The sequence below is a fragment of the Mus musculus genome, chromosome 9, assembly GCF_000001635.26.
Source record: "Mus musculus strain C57BL/6J chromosome 9, GRCm38.p6 C57BL/6J".
Taxonomy (NCBI): domain Eukaryota; kingdom Metazoa; phylum Chordata; class Mammalia; order Rodentia; family Muridae; genus Mus; species Mus musculus.
In genome coordinates, this window is record NC_000075.6 from 35,308,148 (window position 1) to 35,326,007 (window position 17,860).

At 46.8% G+C, this 17,860-nt stretch overlaps 1 long non-coding RNA gene across 1 annotated transcript; it reads left to right on the forward strand.

Moving 5' to 3' along the window:
* Nucleotides 1–9,803: 9,803 nt before the first annotated feature.
* Nucleotides 9,804–12,215, forward strand: Gm33974. Its single transcript, XR_379270.2, has 3 exons — nucleotides 9,804–9,836; nucleotides 10,309–10,646; nucleotides 11,078–12,215. It is a non-coding gene; the product is annotated as a predicted gene, 33974 (long non-coding RNA).
* The last annotated feature ends 5,645 nt before the right edge of the window (nucleotides 12,216–17,860 follow it).

The window sequence follows — 17,860 nt, forward strand, 5'->3', positions numbered from 1 at the left end:
TCCACTTCAGAGGAGTTAATAGGCTCAGAGTCACCTATGCAACAGGTACCAGCCATTTGGTTAAAATCAGAATACGGGCTCTTTACTCCCCTGCTTTTTTAACCTACCCTGACTGGATGAGGAGGAGACACAGAAGGAGAAGTTGCCTAGGCAGGGAGAAAGGGAGAAAATCTGCACAGAGGAAAGGACAGGTGCCTGAGAAGGTTCAAAGAAGAGAAGAAGTCATAGTGCACGTTGTATTTCATTTTTGATTGCTATAGTAGGATACCTGATGCTGAACACTTTACAAAGAAAAGAGATTATTTAGCTCAAGGTTTTGGAGCCAGGCCCTGAAGATTTTCCAGGATATTAAAATCCCGGTGACTTTTCTTCTAATTGCTCAAACAGCTTAATTAGTATGTTTGCAACACACCTTTACTAGTGTCACCACACTGATAGAAATGAAACCCAGAGTTGCCAAGGGGCCTGAGTGCCTGGATCTATTTGGAAATGTTGAGATACTTTCCTGAAGTGAATTGGGACTTAAAGGATGGGCAGAAGCTCTCAGATGAAGGAAGATGGGTATCTAAAACACACACGTGGAGATCCTGTTGAGTCTAGGTAATGGTGGAAAGTTCTGAATGGTAGCAACTGAGATATGCCAGTGTGGTGGGGATATGGCTGGAGGGAGTTGGGAACAGGGGACTGGCTGAGGAAAGCTGTGAAAGCCAAGCCAAGGACCCAGGTCTTAGGGTACCACTTCTTAAGTCCATGGCTCCCTCTCACAGCATCTGGACACTGCCTTCTTACACCAAGGCTCTTGGAAGTTTTCTCTAATCTCTTGTTCTTATGAACAACCATATCTAAATTGTTATGGATGTAGGAAAGATTTTGTTAATGCTTAAAGCATTTATTTATTTGTTGCTTTTGAGATAGGGTCTCATGCAGCCATGACTAGTTTTGACTTTTTAGGTAGTCAATGATAACTTTTTTCTATTCTTTTTGTTATTTATTTATTTGTTTATGTTTGAGACCAGGCTGGCCTTAAATTCACTATGTAGCCCAGGATGATCTTGAATTTCTGATTATTCTTCCTTTATCTCCCAGTATTGGCTTATGTGGTTTATTGTTGGGTATTGAACCCAGAGCTTTGTGCATTCTGTGTAAGCACTTTAGCAACTTAGCTCTGTTCCCCAGCCTTGCTTGAAGCATTTTAAAGGAAACCTAGTTGGTTCAGAAGGTTCAGAAGGCATTACTCTAATTCCTTTACTCTTCAACCTATTTTTAATATCCGATCTGTTTTTGTGGATTCTTCAAGGAATAAAAGAATTCATCACTTTCCGTAATACAAGATCCTCATATTCTTATGCATTCACCAATGAAAACATGTACTGGACTTCCAGGGTGTGAAGTCTGCAGCCAAGAAGAACTAAAAGACACATTCTTTGACCACAGCTTGCTCATCTATGAATGTAGGAAAGTGGGAAGGAAAGGCAGTGATGGATCTGTGGACATGTGTATTATTCAGCACAAGGGATTCGGAGGCACATGGATCCCAAGTTCAAGGACGGCCTTCTCTTTGGTCTGGGAAATACATTGCCTCTCAGAGAGCACTTATTCCATGACTTTGCACTTGTTGGTGTCCATGTTTGTCTCTCTGACAATAGATTGAGCACCTTAAATAAAACCACAAAAGAAGGGTCCTTTTTCTCAGGGTGAATCCCTGAGCCCAGCCTCATGATCTAACTCATAACTCCGTTCAGTTAACGTAGTGAGATTGATACATGGATAGTAAGATAATGAGTTTCCCTTAGATGTTCAAAGCACATAGGGATTCCTATGGACCAGAAGGGCCATGTTTGAAGCATTTAAGAGGACGTGTAAGCATCACTTATGAGATGCTTAGTTTCTTGGGGTGGGGGGTGGAAAATAAGAACCAAAATAATGAGGTTGGAAAGTGGTAAGTTGGGGAGGAGAAAGGACTCTCATGATCAACCCTGGTTAATGGTTTGCAGGTGGCAGCAGACAGACTCTGTTCTCCAACATGAAGCACAATGGATTCTCTTGGGCAAATAGACCATGAAATTTTAAAATTTGAGACCAGGTGCTGGGCCTAGGGACCCTGGCTCATCCTGGGTGTTCTCTTGGGCACTGGAGAACCAGATGATTCTCTGTATTTTTTTTTCTGGAGGTTCCCAGGGCCCTGCTCGCCACTGGAGCCTCTGCCCCGTTCTGAGTCAGTCCTTTCCCTCTCAAATTAAAACAGCTAATTTTAGACACTTCCTGATTACTCCTAGCTGGGTCTCATTAGCAGATTGAAAACGGGTTGGAGCCTCAGCTGGAGAAGAAACAACTTTCATTGGTCCTGGTCTGTTTTCCATCTCCACATTGCTGTTGATGTTGGCTGCCTTGGAACAAAGCAAAATGAACTCCTTCCAAAGAGAGTGGACCACGGGCTTCTGGCTGAGAGCCTGGGGCCGTGGTAAGGGGTGAAGGAACACATGTCCGATCGAACATGACCACTGCTGGTGGAGGGCACATGTTTTCTTCATACTACATCTCAACAGTGCATAGGCATTCATTTTTCATGTATATATTCATTCAACTTTTCAACTTAGCATATGCCAGGCTCTGAACTGCCCCCGTACTCCACTGCTTACTATATCCCATGCTATAAGTATACAAACGTGTTCAATGAATACTTTGCTAACCAAGATCTCACAGTCAGGTGAGTGCAATAGACTACCACATGCCTGCCAACAGATGTAAGTCATGTCAAGGTTCAAAAGTGGAAGGATATACAGCAGTATGGTATAACAGCAACGGACATTCACTGCATCCTTATGTCCCAGGTTCCATCTAAGGATCTCACATTTGCTAACTCACTCAAGAACCCAATGAACATAGACGAGGACCACCAAACTCAGTAGGAAGTGAGAATCAGGTAACAGATAGATCAAGAGTAGGGAGAGTCTTCCAGGCAGATGGAATGTGTATGCATTAGTCTTTACTGTCAGCTCAACATACCCAAGAGTCACCTGGGAAGAAAGAGCTTCAACCAAGGAGCTGCTCAGATCAGAACGGCCTGCAGACAAGTCTGTGTGGAACTGCCTTGATTGATGTGGGAAATGGTGGATGGCACCATTTCTGGAGAGTGGGTTCTGGGCTGTATAAGAAAGCTGGCTGAGCAGAAGCTAAAAGCAAGCCAGCTAGCAAGCAGCATTCCTTCACGATCTCTGCTTCAAGTTCCTCCCTCAAGTTTCTACCTTGGCTTGCCTCAATGGTGGATTTGGATCTGGAAGTGAAAGCCAAGTAACCCTGTCCCTTTCCAAGGTGCTTTTGGTAAGCATTTGTCACAGCAACAGGACACAAACAAGAGCAATGTGCAAAGATGTGACTGTCAAGCAGAGGGCGGGGAACCAGACCCCTCTTCCTACAATTCCTTTTTCTCTTGCCATAGGAAAAAAGAGTCATGCAAATACTCTGTAGTTGGTTGGACATCTTGATTAGAAGGTACATTTCCATCATCTCCAAGGCATTTTAATTGCATTGAGAATGGGCTCCAAAAATCTTGCCCTAGTGGAATTGCATCTTATTCAGTAGAACCACAGTGAGGGACCTGTTAAGACCTCTCCTCTAACTGCTCTCTCTCCCTCTCTCCTTTTCCTGTTTCCACAAATGGTCCCAGCAATGTTTGTTCCATTTTTAGGCTACTCTAGATTCTCCTTTGACATTGTTCTTCTCCCTCCACTAACAGCTTGTCTCCTGGTGGAGTGGATCATTTACATTTTTTCTCTCTTCTTTTGCAGTCCCAGTTATCATGTGTCTGTTCCCAAGTGGGATGTGTAGTGAAGGATATCTCTAACAAATACAAGAAAAATCACTACCATCCTCAACAGCATCCATCATCGTTGTCACTATCCCCCTACTCAGCATCAGGAGCAGTGGCATCACCATCATCACCCTCATCAGCCACAGCACCAGTCTGAACAGGACTGGATACCACATAGAGCTCAGCACTCCCTTATCCCCTTCTGTCTAACAATCTGGTGCCAGGAATTGAGATTAGTGTAATATGTTAATGGAAGACCTAAATGATAGTATAGGGCATACAGAAGAGACACTGCTAGCCTAATTTGGGTTATGATGGGCTGGAACAAAAGAGATATTCAAGTCTCTGAAAGGACATTAAGGTCCTACCTAGTGACTTTATCAATCCCTAGTCAGATAGCACAAGACCCATGGCACTCCTGGTTTTGACTACCACTCTTCAATGACATGAGGTTACTTCTTGGCTGCAATCTCAAGGCAATGTGGCCCTTTCTCTTTCATACATCTTTCTTCTTTTCTGTGCATCCTTTCTCCTAAATCAGGAGCATAGGAGTTGGCTAGCATGCATCCAGCCAGAGGGAAAAGGACAGTGCCTCTCAAGGAAGCCTCCCTATGCACCGTGTTTTGCTATACAATGATCCTCTCCAGAACACTTGAAGCCTAAAGCCCTTCTTTTTTAATGGGAACAAGAGACTCGTAAATACCAATGCCAGACTCCCTTGGAAGCTCCTGGCTCAGCTCTTGCCTCTGGGCTCCCAGCCATAGGAGTGTCTCCCAAACTGCTCTCCCTCCTAGCAGCCTCCACAGGATGACCTCTGGTTGTGCTGAGCACCCTAGGCTCTGGCCTGCCTGAGACTCCCTCCTGCTTGCGATGCTGTGGATTAGCATCTCTGAGCTGACTATAGCACACAAGTCCTTCTGAAACTTGGGTTTAGAGTTGCTTGTCCAGCATTTGAGGGAAGGTCTAACAGCTAAGATTTTGGAACACTCCCAGGGAGCCATGGTTGTGAGCTGTGAGGTTATGTGAAGAGGAAAACCAGGAGATGTTCAGTTGTCATCTTCCTGTGTCATCTTTCTGGAAGTGTATGCTCTTACATCCAGGTTCCTCTATTCCTTATGGGGCCCCTCAGGATGCCAACCCCATGAGTTCAAACCAGCTGTCCAGGAACCCCCCCCTCTCTCCCTCTCCCTCTCTCTAAATGAGGGGGCTCCTGGCCCCTCTTTTCATATCTTCCTCTTTCTAGTCAACCTTGCCCTCTATCTAGAGGTCATGACAGAGACCTCCAGTTGAGGACTATACTGGGCTGAAGGAATCTATCCCATACTACCACAAAGATCTGTCAAGAGAGCTTTTGGGATTTTAATTACGAGAGCCAGATGGCCTCAGGCTTTAGACTCCTACCTACCCCCAAACCTGGTTACAAGCTGACATTAAAGGGAAGAAGGCAAGGAAGAAGAAACTGCTAACCTCTAACCTTCCCTTCGCCCTGCATCTTCTTTCTCTTTTGGGGTTTGTAGGAGAAGGCTTCTGAGACTGCAGTGTGCCTGACCCCTGGGAGCTGGTGGAGGAGCAGTTTCTTCCCCCTGTGTTCAGCAGGTCTTGGAGCTGAGCCCGGAGGCTAGACGGCCGTTCTCCACCTTTGATTTGAAGCAATGGAATGGGAATAATTGAGAGGCCATGGAGAGCCCTCGGGACTGATCCTGCTCAGGTTGTCTCTTGCGGGTGACCTGGACAAAATTTCCCCCTTCCCAGCCTTCCCACAGGGACAAGGCAACACTGCCTTTGGCTGCTCTGAGAAGCAGCTGCAGAAAGGGGGAGCAGGATGGATGCTCGCCAGCACTTCACACTTAAACGGGAAGGGTCCTAGCAGGGATTGGTGGCCCAGTGTTTTGACTTAAGTGCCTGGGAGGGGATGCTGCCCTCAGTGAACCCAGGCTGATGTAACAGAGCCACAGACTGGAGGAAGTTGCTGTGACAATGACAAGCAGGTCCCAGCAGCTTCCACAGACTGACTTTAAAGATTTCTCTCCTGGGATAGTTCAGAGGAAGCCAGAGTTGGTGGGTATACGAATATTGGGGAGTGTTACCACATTCTTGTGACTGCTCTGAAGACCCTCTAGGGGTGTCCTTCTCTGTTCTCTCCCTGTTTGCCTGATGCTGTCTCCAGATGTATCTGTACCTCTTGGGTCTCACTGTCTTGAAGATCCAATTATTGGGCCCTCCAAAAATTGTTAACTGAATATCTGTATTAAAATTAGGAACCAGACCCCTGATTAGGGGCTTGTGTGTGTGTGTGTGTGTGTGTGTGTGTGTGTGTGTGTGTGTGTGTTGACAAGAGAGAACTCCTGTTTGCTTTTCAGTCAGGATTAGAAGCTTTTAATTGTGCAGGAATCCTTGGAAGGTGGGGGCAGATAATGAATCCTTGGTTTGTTTTCCCACCAGGCTGCCCTTGCAGGGAAAGGGTTAGGACAAAGGGGCTTAGAGACCTGGCCCAGCCATACATAGCTCACTGGGCCTCTGCCTAGATTTCAGCAGTTGGAGGCAGTCTGCAGCCACACTCAGAGGTAGACATGGTTGATCTCTCTCTCTCTCTCTCTCTCTCTCTCTGTGTGTGTGTGTGTGTGTGTGTGCAGATCAAGTCATGAGAGCCGGATCATAAGGACCTCTATGGAAGGCTCTTGGCCAGCTGTGCACCCCATGGGAGAATGTGGTCCTCTGGAGATTTAGTGATTGCTGAGCCCCCCTGCAGCCAGGTAGCTAAGCTAATGATATGGATGCGAAGTTGAATGCCATCAGTCTTTCTCCATGAAAGGCATCGCCTGTACCACCCCACTCTGAGGCCTGGCCATCTCTAAGGAGAGTGAACAGGCATCTCTGGATTCCAGATTCACCCAGAGTAAAAGATGAAGTACCCTTGTCATCACCCTGAGGCCTCATGGATATTATTGCTTCTCTTTTTATCCCTCCTTATTTTGGGGGGTGGGGTGGGGCAGATGTTGAAACAGGATCTTGATGGATAGACCAGGTTCTTGCTACATAGCCCAGGTTGGCATCCTGTTACCTAAGTGTCTGCTGGCTGTCAGTGCACTCATGTCCATGGTCCTACCAGGAAAGAGAGGTGCTTTAGCCAGAGATTTTAAAGTTCAGGACAATTAGAGCATGAGACATTTTAGGGTCACACAGTCAGCTGCTTCAATACAACTTGTTTTGAACCCAGGTTTGTTTGCCTCCAAAGCTGAAACTTGGTTTTCCTGTGAGCAGGATGACGGGAGTGTGAGGGTCAGGGCTGAAGGGTGGCCAGTGTTGAGAAATGGATTTATGTGGATTTTGTTTCTGAAGACGGTCTGAAGAGGGCTGTGAGGTCACCCTGGTGACTCACGCAGTATGCAGACTGTATCTACCTGCAGACTCTGCTCCACGCTTTGTAGAGATCTCAAAAGCTGGGCACCTCATGTGTGTCAGACTCATTCAAACTTCTTTCACATGGGTTAAAAAACTTAAAGGAATCGAGTTCTTCTAAAATTTCAAATTTTCAAATTCATGGCCTTTTAAAAAATTATTGTTATTATATACATATATGTGTAAACATATATGTTACTAAATGTAACCTGCTCAGTCTGTATAATGTTATAAAGTATGTATAATGCTGTATAGGAGTGTTCGGAGAGAGGAAAGGAAGAAAGAAATGACGTAGTTCTATTATAACCTTAAAAATAAATAAAAATATTTTAACATAAAATAAAATTACATTTTCTTAGTGTGTGTGTCAGCTTATGGGGTCCCGGGGTGAACTCCAGTTTATAGGCCATCCCAGTACCCAAAAAATGAGTTCTTTATCCAAACAGTGGGAGGAGACACTAACACACAGGGGTATTAATTGACTTGTTCATACAAAGAGTCAGATACTGGGCTCCAGATTTCAGCAATTTCTTCTGGCCAGTGTCCCCCTGAGGGGACTGCTACCAGCTACCTTCCTGCCTCTATTTCCCAAGGACCTAATAAGGACTGGAGACTTGGGAGGGATAAATAAAGAGTATGATCACTTCCTCTGGCCCCACAGATCACAAGAGATGTACTTAGTACTTAGTACTTAATACTTAGTACTTAGTGCTACTGTGTTTGGGAGTCACCTTCCTCTTCCAGGTCACCTTGAGACCCAACAGTAGCAAGGGAGTTGGGCCAGGCCTTAGCACATCACAGCAGAGCCTTAGTCTGGCCTGTCCTCCATGAGCAGGGTTGGGATTTTACCTTTTGGGCCTGGGCTAACTCATACCCTTGTGGTCTCTTGAGGTCCCTGTCACAATTGTCTGGGTCAATCTCCTGTTCTCTATCCCACTATTGTGTTTGTTTATTTTATTTTTGTTTGTTTGTTTGTTTTTGAGATAGGGTTTCTCTGTGTAACCTTGGCTGTCCTGGAAGTCACTCTGTACACCAGACTGGCCTCAAAGTCACAGAGATCCACCTGCCTCTACTTCCCAAGTGCTGGGATTAAAGATGTGTCATCACTACCCCCACCCCCCACCCCCAGGCCACTCTTCTTGTATACCTTCCCCAAGAAGGGGCTCTGCTTCAGTCCATCTGCCTTAGGAGAGGCTCCCTGAGAAGGTGGCCTAGATGGGACACGGGAAGGGCACAAATGTGCCTAGTTTCAGTGTATCACTCTTGGTCACTGAGACCCTAGAGAGCTTTAGCTGCAAGTGACTTATCTCTGGCCTGGCTGTTCTCAAACTCTGGCTTCCTCTGTGTTGGTAATTGGGTATGAGAGATCGTAGAAAGAGGCGTCTCTTTAGTTTAAAGGAATGGGGTCACCCAGTAGAGTAATGAGTGACAGATTCAGGAGGTCAGGGCCTGCCTGCCTGTTCTGTGCAATCTGTATAGACACACACTCTCTCCAGCTCTCATAGGAACCAGCTTGAACCTGCTGCTGAGGCCATGTAGGCAGGGAGGATGCTGGGCGGGCTCCTTTTGTGCAAACAGTAGTAGGAAAATGCAGCTGCTTGTGTATAAACCAAAGCTTGTTACCATTCTGGAAGCTTCTGACTCAAGGGCCACAAGCTGGGCGTGGAGAAGGCTGTAGGAAGAAGAGTCATATGTAAGCTGTTACCGATAGGCCCCAAGCCTTCTGCCCTCTGGCCATCCTCCCCCCTGCTCTCCAGACCTACCCTGCTGACCTCCCTTCACCCTTGCTGGAGCCCAGACATAGCCAGCTGCAGCCACATGGGCCTCTCATTATGTCCTCTGGGGTTCAGCACAAACACAGCAGGTTGTGGGGGCAGGAAGGGGGAGGCAGAAGGCTAGGGTTTGGCTTTTCTCAGGGTGCTGTGAAAACATTAAAGAGACCAGGGTCCACTGGCAGATGTGCCCCTGGGCTACTCTCCGAAGACAGTGTCTGAGCAGGAATAGACCTGTGCCACCTTAGGCCTGAAGCAGCTCCGTGCTCGCAGAGCCTGGAGTAGCTGGGACAGCCCTGGGGGAAGCGGGCATCAGGGTCACTGCCATGGGATATGGTGCTCATCCCATCTCAGTATTGAGTAGCTATATAAACAACATGCAGATTGGCCCATTATTGTGTCTTAGTCAATAGCCTAGCATTTTTCATCTTTGACCTGATGCTTTGGTCTCCCTGGATCCCAGCAGGCCACCAGGTGGGGGGTAGGGGGGCTGTTAGGCTTAGACAGAGGGTGGGGAGGGGAGCCATCACTTTCCTCACTCGGGAGCTGTCACAAAGAAGGGGCAGCCAAGGGGGACTGGCGGCAGATAGACCACGGGAGTCCCTTCCAGTGGACCCAGACATTTACTAGTTCTGTGGTGGGGGCAGAGAGGAGGGAGGCTGAGCGGGGCCTGATGGATAGGCCCTGGCAGTAGCTTCAGTTGCTCTGCTGGAGTCCTGGGCCTCGCTCTGCACTGTGAGGTCAGGCAAGGGCCAGAGAGCTCCTGGGAGCTTGGGAGGGGCTGGGGAATGTGCAGAGGGTGTCAGCTCCTTTCCTGAGGAGCTGGGGGAGGAGAGAGTAAGAACAGGCTCCAGGTAGGAGGGGGACACAGCCAGAAGCCATCTTGGTCCTGTTTCCCTCTTTCTAAAGTGCCCAGTTCTTGTGGTATGAGGTGCAAGTGGGTGGTGGGGACAGGATGGGATGGGGTGTGAAGGCAAAGGACATCTTGTCACCACCCCGTGCCCTATCCCAAACACAGCCATGTACACTTATCCACACATGCCTCACTTACATAGGCACATGCACACCCACCACAAGCATACACCTCATGGACACACACTAGTTCACACCACACCTGGTCATGTTCATACACACCCATGGATTCACACTCAAATATAGGCAGGCACATAAACCTTCCTTTCACATGTACAAAAAAAAAAAAAAAGTAACCTGAATCCACAGAAACACTACCACTTGTATGCCAGGGTGGGGATGTGTGTCTGAATTTACATTCCTGAATGTAATATGTCTTCTTCTACCTGTTTCTTCACTGTTTCAAAAATGCAGTGCTTGGATGCCTTCCTATTTGGAGTCCTGGAAAGTTCACTCCGTGCTCCATAAGCTCCGTATCCCTCCCTCTATGAACAAGAACTTTAGGGAGGAAATAGCATATGGGAGATACCCTCCTCGTCTGGGCTCTTCTGGTCACGACACTGGGACCTAGCCTTCTGTCTTTGGAGGCCACTCCCTCATCTCAGGGAGGGTCCAGTCCTGGGCAAGACTGACCTGACCGTGAGTGGAGAGTGGCTTGGACTTCTGGGAAAGGCTGTCACTGTCCTCTCCCTTTCCGTGTGGTTGTGTGCAACATTTCCCAGCAGCCCTTTGGAAAATCCTGCTCCACCAAGGTAAACTTAAACTAGGGAAGAGGGAGGCTAAGGCACAAGCTTTGGGGCGGGGCCAGTTGACAGCCTGTCAAATGGGCTGCCTCCTCACTTCATAAATTCCCCTGCCCTTCCCTGGATACCTGGAGTTTGACCTCAGTGCCGGGAGCAGAATTCTTTCTTTGTCTCCTAATAAACAGCCTGGGCCATTGCTAGCTTCCAGCTGATCTGTCGCCGCTGTTTCCCCACCCCCAACTCTCCCAAGAGACATTTTCTTTTGGGGAAGTCTCATTAACCCTAGGCTTGGGGCCAAGGCAGGGCTCTGCCAGTCACCCCTGCCCTTATTAGAGCAATCATCTCTGTCGGGCATGATGGCCAAGCTTCTCCCTGGAAACCTGTCTGCACACAGGCCCTCCCTTCTCTCACACAGACTGTGGGTACGGGGCGTTTTGCAGGTCTTTATAAGATGGCATGATGGCAGCTACTGATCAGTCAGATCCAGGATGGTGAGGCTCTTCATCTTGTCTCCTGAAAGGAAGCTCCAGTCCTCTGCGCACAGTGGAGATACCTCAGACCAGCTGCTGATGGAAGATGTGGAAACCAAGGTGGTTTCTGGTATACAGAATTCTGTTCCCTGCTGTGGTACTTTCCCGCTCTCAAACTCAGTGCAAAGTCTGAGTGGGAAAATCTCTGAAGAAAGTTGGAATGTTCTTTACTGGCAGATTTCTCTGTGTCATGAATAGGAGATTGGGTGTTTGTTTGTTTGTTTGGTTTGGTTTGGGTTTTGGTTTCTGAGACTGGGTTCCCTTCCCCGTGTTGATCTGGCTGTCTTGGACCTTGATCTATAGATCAGGCTGACCTCAAACTAAGAGGTTTACCTACCCCTGCCTCCCAAGTCACTGAGATTAAAGGCATGCACCATCATTGCCTGATTGGGAGGCTTTTCTTTGTGCAGACTCCCTGTAGACTTTATTCTGTGAAGCTCAGCATGGTTTATACTTCTTTCTAGAAACAGTTGTATGGTGGTTAAGAGTCAGTGCTGTGCAGCCAGATAGGCATAGAGGTTCAAATCCTGGTATGCCTTCTACTAGCTGAGTGGTGGGGAAAGTGTCTGAACTTCTGAAGGGCATGTGGACCACTTCGCCAGAGGAATGGGCATGGGACTGGTGAAGTGGAACATGCTTAAACCCTGGAAGTCTCAGAATTTGAGACCAACAGAAAGAGAACTAATTCCCTCCTGTTTCCATGCCTGCCCTGGGACATGTAACCATGGCCCTCTGACAAGGTGATTACAGTCAATCAAGTACAAGAACCTCTCCATGCTAATGAGGCATCTTAGTGGCCTTAGCTTCGGTCAATGACCTTCCCTTCCTGGATATTCTCACACCCTTCCCCCAAACTATATAATCTTTGCTTCATCCCGAATAAAGCACATGCATTCAAATGCACTCACAATAAAGAAATACGAAAAAGCTAAGATCATCTCAGACAGCCGCTTCATTAGAGATCATTGGGGAAGGCCTTTGCCTAAAAGCTGTAGCACTAAGATTCTTGAAGAAAGCCTTCTCTCTTCTGTCTTCCTCCTGCCCCCTCCCCCATCATACTGGGATTCCACTCTTCCTAAATTCTGCTCCCCCTTTCCAGTCTGTTGAGCAACAGCATCTGACACCCTGAAGGGAGAGTTGGACTACGGACTCCCATTCCAGACTTCTCCTTGTCCTCCCCAAGCTAGTGTATCTGTGGTGTCCAGACATTGCCAGAGGAGAGGCAGAGCTCGTGACTACAAACCTTTGAGCCTCTGTGTATCTGGAAAATGGGGATGGTGGTAGTGGTACCAGCCATAAAGTTAGTGAGAACAGTCCAAGTCGGCGAGTTGGAACACACAACACAGAGTGGGCTGTTACTAACACAAGGCTAAGCATTGCACATCTGTGTGTAGAGTTTGAAGACAGATTTTGTTTTTCTGTATGGGTCAAGAACTACATACCTTTGCTCTCATGCAGGGAAGTTGCAAAACAGAAAAACAGAAAAACAGAAAAACAGAAAAACAGAAAAACAAAAAGGTTGGTTTCAGTGGAGGAAAGGTATTTCTTTAAGAAGACATGCAGGAAACTTGGGATATAGCTCAGTTCACAGCATTCTTACAGGAAGCCCTGATTTTGATTCTTTCTGCACCACTTAAATGGGTTGTGGTGGCATATACTTATAATTTGGGTAGTCAGGAGGTAGAAGCAGGAAGATCAGACGTTCAGAGTTATCCTTGAATGAGCATGAGGACATGACTGTTCCAACATGTGGTTGGGGAGAAGATTTTTATTGTAGATATGAGGGAGTGTATAGCCAGAGGCCTCTGGAAGAGTTCAGACTGAACTGGGCCATGAGATGTGGGGAGAGAAGCAAGAAGGGAGGAAGAGAAGAGACAGGAAAGAGGACCAAGAAAGAGCCCAAAACAAAACTAAACAAAACAACCCACAAAACAAAAGAAACAAACAAAAAACAAGAGAATGAGGACAAAGAGAGCATATGGTCAAAACAGCAGGTTTTATAGGAATCAGAAGTTAGGGGAAAAGAAGCAAAGCCCCTGGGCTGGAGAGGTTTAGGGTAGGGGTGTGGTGAGAAGAGCTGAAAGGTACCACAGATACTGAGAGAGCCTGGCAGCCAGTTTGTGACTAGGCACCACAGTTAGTTATTTGTCCTGAGTTTCTTTGGGTCCTGACAATCCTCAGTTACTCGGCAAATGTAATGCCAGCCTGGGTTACAGGAGTCCTTGTCTCAAAAAACAACAACAAAGCAAGTAGAAAGTCTTAGAAAAGACATGCAAGACCCTGATAATAATGGGGACATGGAGAACAAAAAGAGGGACTAAGTGGCCAGTTGCAGGAGTGGGTACACAGATGGGAAGGGTGCTTTTCATATACCCTTTTGACATCATACCAAACCAATTTTAAGCCAGGCATAGTAGTCCAGGCAGGAAAGAGGCCAGGATGGACTGCACAGTGAGATCTTGCCTCAAAAATAAAATTACAGGGCTGGAAAGTGCTTAAGATCACTGGCTGGTCTTCCAGAGAACTGGAGTTCTATTCCTAGCACCACATGGCTGCTCAACAACAGGATGTAACTCTTAACCCAGGGCATCTGATGTCATCTTCTAGCCTCTGTGGGAGATGATCGAATGCACTACAGATACATGCAATCAAGGCAAAACCCATAAAATGAAAATAAAGTAAGATGATTATGATTGTGATTTTAGTTAATCAGTTCTCTTTGGACTTCTGGCTGGAAGGGAGTCAATAAATGTCATTGCCAGTCATCCTGAGTTGGGGTTCACCAGACAGCCACCACATCGATAATGCTGCCCAAGTCTAATACCTGTAAGAGTGAGGGCATGTGTACACCTGAGCTGCCCCAATGGTGAGGTTGGTGCTGTATCTTTCCTGACCTCAGAGTAGTTCTTGGCCTGTCTCCAAAAAAAGGTTTACAATGATACTGTCACACCATGCTCAGAGAGAACAGGTCTCCAAAACTTCTGCCTCTCCCCTCATCATGAAAGGCAAAAGGAGGCATAAAACCATCACACACAGTGACGATATCGCTTGGTGAAGTGGTCAACATTGCTTTATGGCTACAACAGTCAGATTTTGACCAGAGAACTTTCTGGAACCATTAAGGAGATACCGGGCAGATTAACATGATGGTGACCTGACTCTTGTGACATCACTGATGACCTAAGCAGTGGCTCAGTGGGACACCCAGGTGTCTGTGTACAGAGGGAAATGTCCTAATAAAGAGTTCTCAGTTCAGAAACAAAAGTAATAAAAGCATTTAAAGCCGGGAAAGTAACAGAGTCCTCCGAGCTTAACAGGAACCCGCACAAGACTGGCTGGGAGGGAACCAGAGGAGAAAAGGTTAGCCATCTGGGACTCTGGGATACCCAGTCAGAGGAAGTCCTGTGCTTCTCCTTGAAGTAATTTCTGCAGATGACTACTTTCTGTCTGTGTCTTATCTCACCAACTATCCTGTCCAGACATGAGCCGCCAACAACTGTGTGCTCTAAACATGGCAGGCAAGTGTGCTCTCTGCTCTGCAGTCACCTAGGCAAGGGAGCCTTCAGGCTGCTATTGCTTTTGCAGTGGGCATTTCTCGCTCGACTTTTTTGCTGGACATAGTAATCCCAGTACCCAGAAGACAGGAGGATTGTGAGTCAACCTTAAATTTAAACACAGATACCTTTCCCCCACCCCCCACCCCCAAAATAAACAACAGAGAAAAATGTGTCTTTTTCCCTCAGGCAGGCTCAGCTCCCACCCTCTTGTGAATCTCTTGGTTCCTAGCAGGCCAGAACTCACCCTGTCACTCAGCTGTCTGCTCACATCACTGTTACCCATCTTTCCGCTCCACCTCTTTTCAAGAGCATGCTCTATAATCCCTATTTCCTTAGATGCTATTTCCTCCAAGACAGCTGTTCATGAACATCTGCATAACTGGAGCTCTAGCATGTCTACCACTACTGGTACTGGATAAATCCGGCACCCAGCACATCACACATTCTTCATCACTTGCAAGTGAGAAAGATGTTTTTAGACCTTAAAACCTCCTAAAAAGGAACTGACATTCCCTGCTTCTTTGACCCTCGGTTTTCCATCTGTAAAATGGGGATTGAGATAATGGAACCCACCGGTGAGAGATCAGCTAGGCTGCATTCGATGTTCTTGGCTATGCTGTAAACCCTTTCTGGATGTATGTCTCACTTCTCTGCGGTGTACCCCAAGGCAAAGATCCCCTGTGCTGGGCATGCCTAGGAACATTCAGAAAGATGTACCTGGAGACAGTCCCAGAGGGATAAAGCAATCCTCGGGGGAGCACCCATGTCTATGAGTGCTGACCCTTTGCTCGGGTTTGTATGTGAAGTGTTCCCCACAGGTTGTCATGTCTGAGAGCGTCCCCAGGTGGTGGTGGTGTTTTGAAAGGTCCTGAAACTTTTAGGAGGCTGAGCCTTGCAAGGGAGGTTTAAGGGTAACCCCTAAGGTTTTTATAGCTCAACCCTAGTTCCTATTCTGTCTGCCTACATATCACTCATGTAGTGTGACAATGTGACCAGTCACTTCCTTTCCCACCCCATTTCTTTCCCTTTGTGATGGGCTGTAAGGCAAGAAACTCCTCCTCCCTTGAGTGGCTTCTTGTCTGTCTTCTGATCCTTGTGATGGAAAAGCAGAGTCACTGGCCTCCTGGTCCACTTCTCTTCTATTTTGATTTACTCCCCCCTCTCCTTTTCTCCTCAATTTGTCTTAGTGGGAAACTGCTGATGGAGCAGGGGTAGGCAGCAAGATCACCTGGATTCAAGGAACATCTGTTTTCTGCATTGATTCCCTGCCCCCGCCCCACCCCACCCCCAAGTTGACTCATTTTCGAATCCTGTTCTTAGTAGGAGCTCATGGCTTATACTGCGTGAGAGGGGACTTCTTTTAATACAGTTTGTTTTTCCTCCTCAGCCCCTCAAACTCTCACTGAAACCCACTAGAGGAAGAACTTTCTGTGCAACGTCTCATGTTTACACTTATTGTCTATCCAATCCATTAATTCTACTCCAACATGATCCAGAGTTGTACTTTTTCCAAGGAGTGGGTCACTTCTCTCATAGGATGCCATGGGGCTGGTAGTAGCATTATGGTGTCACTAAGGATGCAACTAGAGGCATTAAATTGTTCTGCCTTTCTTCTACAGATATGAGACAGACACTCTATCTCCATGGGATAGTGAAAACACAGGATAGAGATGGCAGCCACTGATAGGGTATGGCATTTGACATACGGTCATGCCCATGGATCCCCTCTTCCCTGTGTCCTGCTCTTATCTGATCCACAATCATTGGATCTAGTGGATAGCACCTTCAGATTTATATGGTGCTATTTACTGGCCCTCTGCCAATTAGTGACACTTTGAAATTCCCTTATATGACACACTGCTGCTCTGACCATAAACAAGTCATTAGCTGGGTCAGAGGGCAGCTTCCAGCTGGTTTTGATTCATCGTTTCTGAATCTGGCTCAAGAGGCTCCTTATGATGCAAGGTCTCCAGTCCAGCCCCCAAAGCTTAAGGCAGATGGGGGGGGTGTCTCTGCACCTAGACTGGCTCATAAGACCTGAGATCAGACTAGAAAAGAGGCAGGTATAGCTCTCAGCCCAAACATTTCCTATGACCTGCAACAATCTCCATGGATCTTAAGAAAGCATGATATGGAAAAAAGCAAGGAGGCTACTCCTTGGTCAGGAGCTTACTTCTCCCATTCCTCCTCTTCCTTCTACCTACAGCCTCGCATGATGCCTCCATTGCAGGATTCTGCAGATACTCAAGAGTTACTGTGGGTGTCTGTGGATGCTTTGTGTTTGAGCAGATAGATAAAGTGGCCGATGACACAGGACTCTGCGAAGCAGTATGAGAGAAGTGAAAATGATTTAGACAGGCCTTTTGATCTGTGTTTACAAGCACATGAACTAGAATTTAAAGCACAATGAAGTGCCAGTAGACAGGCATAAAACTAGAAGACTGAATGGTTAGCTCCACAGTTGAAGCCACCGTGGCTGTACCCTGGGGATGTCAGATTGACTCTAGTCCAGATCCAAGGGACTATGGGGAGGGTACATAATCTTCAGTCCATCCAAAGCATGGCTGGTGTTAAGATGTTTGCAAAAGTTGAGACCCCCGAGAGGGGTATGCCTCCAGAGAAACCAGGACTGGTGACTAACTAACACTCATAGATGTAGGGTAGGACTCTGAATAGAAAACAGTGTCTTCTGTGAGAGATAGAGACTCTAGCCTTGAAACATATGTGACTGTTCCAAACAGAGAGTCTGTTCCAAGCTGAGAAATCAATGTATAAATAGATTTCAGACCAATAAAACTCAGAGAGCATCAAAAGGGGGAGGATAGAGAACTCTTCAGAAGGAATGTACCCTCGAACAACAGCATTTTCACAGCAAAAAATAAGCCCCTTTGAAGTTGCTCTAATAACAAAGAAATGACAAACCACAGGGTGATGGCAAGCTGCTAAGTACAGTCAGCAAGCGCATCAGACTAGTTTAATATTACAGTGACATAGAATAACAACCACAAGGAAAGGAAAATGGCTGTTGAAAAGAATTTAAAAGATCAGGAAAGATCAGACCAAGGAAAGGGGATTTTGAAAGATAGCAAGTAAATTTGCAAAAGTAAATAAACAAAAGCCAAATGGGACTTTCTAG